Raw genomic sequence first — 5,037 nt, 5'->3', positions numbered from 1 at the left:
GCAAATCCTAGCAGGACCTATACACATAATGGAAGGTTCTAGGGAGTTTTGCTGAACAAAGGGATCTTGGAGTGCAGGTTCATAGCTGCTTGAAAGTGGAGTCGCAGGTAGATAGGATAGTGAAGAAGGCATTTGGTATGCTTTCTTTTATTGGTCAGAGTATTGAATACAGAAGTTGGGAGGTCATGTTGCGGCTGTACAGGACATTGGTTAGGCCACTTTTGGAATATTGCGTGCAATTCTGGTCTCCTTCCTATCGGAAAGATGTTGTGAAACTTGAAAGGGTTCAGAAAAGATTTACAAGAATGTTGCCAGGGTTGGAGGATTTGAGCTATAGGGAGAGGCTGAACAGGCTGGGGCTGTTTTCCCTGGAACGTCTGAGGCTGAGGGGTGACCTTGTAGAGGTTTACAAAATTCTGAGGGACATGGATAGGGTAAATAGGCAAAGTCTTTTCCCTGGCGCCGGGAGTCCAAAACTAGAGGGCATAGGTTTAGGTGAGAGAGGAAAGATATAAAAGAGATCTCAGGGGCAACTTTTTCACACAGAGGGTGGTACGGATATGGAATGAGCTGCCAGAGGAAGTGGTGGAGGCTGGTTGAATTGCAACATTTAAGAGGCATTTGGATGGGTATATGAATAGGAAGGGTTTGGCGGGATATGGGCCGGGTGCTGGCAGGTGGGACTAGATTGGGTTGGGATATCTGGTCGGCATGGATGGGTTGCCGACGGGTTGTCGGCATGCTGTACATCTCTATGACTCTAAGTCAATCTCACCAAGTGCACACCTCTTATGTGGGTGGATGTTTGAAGGCACACATTTTTCATTAGGGTAGATTTTAATACCAGCAAGTTAGACATGTACTAGGCTGAAAAATCATGCAGATAAGTTACCTGACAACTGCTTTCCAAATATTCGACTCTCATTTAAAGGACAACCTAAATGCAAATGTTGGTCGCACTGTGGGATTTTGAATTTTGAACTCTTGGAATTATGTTTCCCCACTCAGCATTCTTCTCTCTGTCTCTGAGACCAATGGATTTCACCCATAGTGTAGAATGGGCATTGGTAAATTGTCAACTTACTCTATGTCTCTTCTCTTATTTTCATTCTCATAGATTTCAAGAGAAATAAAAATACCGAGTGATGTGAAGCAATCTGCCAGTTGACAGTAGCCTGGTGAACACTACTGCATGAAGTCAAAATGAGCCTTGATTACTGATTTATAAATTGAAAATAAATTAATTGCAGAAGCATTTCGCATTTTGAATTTGCATACTATTTGTGAATTTTGAGACTTGTTCTTGTATTTTAATTTTGGCTAATGGATTTAAGCTATCTTTTCTCAGATAGTACTAATTTTGATGTTCTTTTAAAACTGCCACCACCAACCCCTTCTCAGAAAGCCCTCAGCTATGTTTGTTCTTGTAAATTGTAGCCATATTTCCCAGTCTCTGTTTCATCTCTTCAGTCCTCAAATGTGTTAACACTCTAAAAATAAACAAATTAATTTCTCTGTTGCTATGCTGCACTGTCATTCCCTGTCCTTTCCAAAATTCTATTAGCTTTGACATTGTAGACCACATTGTGATACTGCTGTGCCTATCTTCCATTTCAAACTCAATGGGACTTTATTTGTTTGATTTCACTTTTAACTATTCAATCCCAATTATATAACCTTGAGCAATGGTGTCTCTTATTGCTCATTCACCATTCCCTTTTATTGCTTCCCTCTACTCCTTTTTGAAATTTTGTGAAAATATTGTGTCAAATTTCGCAAAACACACCAAGTCTTGTGAGATATATAGTCTTGGATCAGCTGCAATTTCATAGAATAAAATATTGGGAAGATTAAATCCATCATCTCTAGCTATGTAACAAATCCTATATTTTTGTTAGTATTCCATTCCCATTTCTCGGCCTCTATATCAACCTTACACAGACTTGAGCCTGTTAACCATTTACAACTCCATGCAAATAACCTACCCCATATCTTTTCCACAAAAAATCCTGACTTTCAATTCTATAACTTTACAAGACTCCTCTACACCTTTGGCCATATGATGCTGAAATCCTCATCTAAGCTTTTTTCTATATGTGTTTTATAAACTATTCCGGCCCTATGGTCTTCTGATAATTTTGTTTTCTTCCAGCTCCCATACATTGTGTCTACTACTGGTGACTGTGCTTATGACTGTCTTGGTTCTAGCTCTGAATTTCTTTTTTGAAAGCTCTCTACCTCTCCAATTTCCTTTCCTTCTTGAAGACCCTGTCAAAACTTCACTTTTTTGACCAATATTTTGGTAGCCACCTCCTAGAAAACCCTTCTTTAGCTTAATTCATTTTCTAATTGCCTTTGAATTACTAGAAGCAGTCTTAGTTTGCAGCACAAGTCAACATATATATCTGAAGATTAAACATCTTTATGACATATTGCATACATTTACATGTGTGAAAGACAGAACTTTATTACCATGGATCCTATCTTTGAACACCATCACATAGTATTTACTAGATGCTCATTGAGCGCTACCTAAATCATGATGGCAGAGGACTTGGATGGGAAGATAGAACATCTTAAGGACATGAAGGGTACAAACCCATTTTTCTAAGTCTCCCAATTGCGTTAGCAATAATGTTCATTTTATCTGGTACCTATCATGCAATCAGCTATATCTTGTTTGAGAAAGTAGCCTCTCCCTATTTGACTAACAAGTTGTTTTGCTCAGTGACAAAAATGATATCTAGATCATTAAGTGAAAGACCTGTTTCCTCTAGCAGAAAGGGTATGGATATAACGTGAGTGGTAGAAGGAAAATAGGAAGCCTGAGGAAAAACTTTTTTATCCAGAAGGCGATAAGTGTCTGGTATTCTCTGTTCAGTTTGGTGGTTGATGCTGAAACCCTCAACACACTGAAAAGGAATCTGGATGTTCATCTGAAGCTCTGTAACCTGCAAGGTTACACATCAGTAGGAAAAGTAGGAAAGCAATATGTGGCTACTTTATTCAGACAGTGTAAGCAGGATGGGCTGAATGTCCTTCTTCTATGCTGTAACTTTTTTATGGTTCTGTTTATTGCCCAACTCTAATTGCTTTTATGAGAGTGCTTTGAGCTGTATATGGTTTGCATCTTGAACCACTCCTCCTGGTGTGAGTACTTCAAAATAGCTAGTGATTTGTATATTCATGCTCCCAATGCCTTTGCTCCTCTAGACTATATAAATTACTTCCAAGCAATATGTGACCTCCTTATCGAACAACTCACGCTTATCTGTATTGGAATTCATTTGATAACTATATGTCCATTCATTTCATTAGCATATACTTGTAATTTGATGCAATCCTCCCCATCTCCTCAATCTGGTGTCATCTTGAATTTAAAAATTGAGCTTCTGAAACTGAACTCTAAATCTTTAATACATCTTGTAAATAACAGAAGTTTGAGCACTGATTCTGGTGGGACTCTTTTTTTTTCCATGTTCTATTCCTTTGCAAAGCTAATCTTTACACAGTCAATTGGGATTTGACTTGCACCAGCTACAGTTGCCTTCACTAGGCCATGTTTCCTCTCACTGTTCACCTAAACGCTGTTCATATTGGAGCCCCAAACAGTAAAAACTCATGAGCTATTTAAAAATTAAGGGGGTTGTTGGACTACTTCATATTTTTTTCCTGTATTCCTGTCAATTCTTGTATTCCTATGCTATTTGATAACTGATACAATGGCCAACATGTAGTGTTTGCTCTTTGCACTAACTGGAGTTGAGTGATTTTGGAGGTGATTAAGTCCCCATCACAACCAGTCAGAAAGCTTGGCAGATCAAGTAACAAATAGGAACTTAAAATGTCCAGTGAGCTTCTTGTCCAGTCAGATGTCTCACAAATGAAGTACCATCCTACATTGATCTACTGGCAGCTTTTGCGTCCTAGACATCGTCACTGGAGGCTCAGGTTGTAACACAATGAGGGCTGGAATGGAAGGTGTGGTCGTCACAGGGAGAGGGATCCAGTAAATTGAAGGCAAGTGCAGGGATTGGTTTTCAGTGGGAAACTTGTTTGTACCTCACTTCTGTTGTCAATTTCTCCCAGATTGGGACAAATGGAGTCCTCATCCCCAAATTTGCCCTGTTTTTCCTGCCATTGCCTGTTGGGAAGGCGGATAATAGGGCTGGTGGTGAGTTGATGCCCTTAACTGACAGATAATTGACCAAATAAGGGTCTTAATTGGTGGCAAACCAAAAAGTTGCCCATTTTTCTTCCCATCTGAACTAAGTTGTGAACTTTGTGAAAATGGGGCATGTATCCAGTGCCAATTTGCCCAATTTTTTGTTCTTCTTGACATCTTCCTCACCAACTCTGGGAATGGGAAAATCATACCTAATGTAATCAAATGTAATATATTCTGATTTGTCCTCGTAGAATCATAGATTCCCTGCAGTGTTGAAATGGGACATTTGGCTCACCAAGTCCGCACAGACCCTCCGAAGAGTATCCCACCCATACCCATTCCCCTATCCTATAATACCACATTTCCCCTGACTAATGTCTCTAACCTACACACCCTGGGCAATTTAGCCTAGCCAATTCACCTAACCTGCTCAATGGGAGGAAATCGGTGCACCTGGAGAAAACCCATAGGGAGAAGGTTGGAATTGAATGTGGTCTCTGGTGCTATAAGACAGCAATGCTAACCACAGAGCTTTTGGCTGGACAATGACGAAAAATCATAAAATACTACTGCCATTGAGAAAAGCCATACGATCCATTAAATCTGTATACTGGTTATTTTGAGGAACATTGCAATCAGACACTTCCTGGCTTTTTTTTAGGATTTTAACCACCTGCAATCTGGAGAAAATGATTTAGATTATTCACATTTATAGGATCTTTAATTGAATTACTGCATGGAATTTCAAGAGACTAAATTCAATGGCACTTGCCCTATTTGTGAATTTAAGCTGATGCTAGTTACTCAACACACTGTGAATTGCTTTAGGGACCTGTTAGATTTTTCTGTCTGTGTAATTTTATGTAAGA

Source organism: Hemiscyllium ocellatum, chromosome 1 (genome assembly GCF_020745735.1).
Source record: "Hemiscyllium ocellatum isolate sHemOce1 chromosome 1, sHemOce1.pat.X.cur, whole genome shotgun sequence".
Classification (NCBI taxonomy): Eukaryota; Metazoa; Chordata; class Chondrichthyes; order Orectolobiformes; family Hemiscylliidae; genus Hemiscyllium; species Hemiscyllium ocellatum.
The sequence above is the reverse complement of the archived record's forward strand: the minus strand, read 5'-3'. Positions refer to the sequence as shown.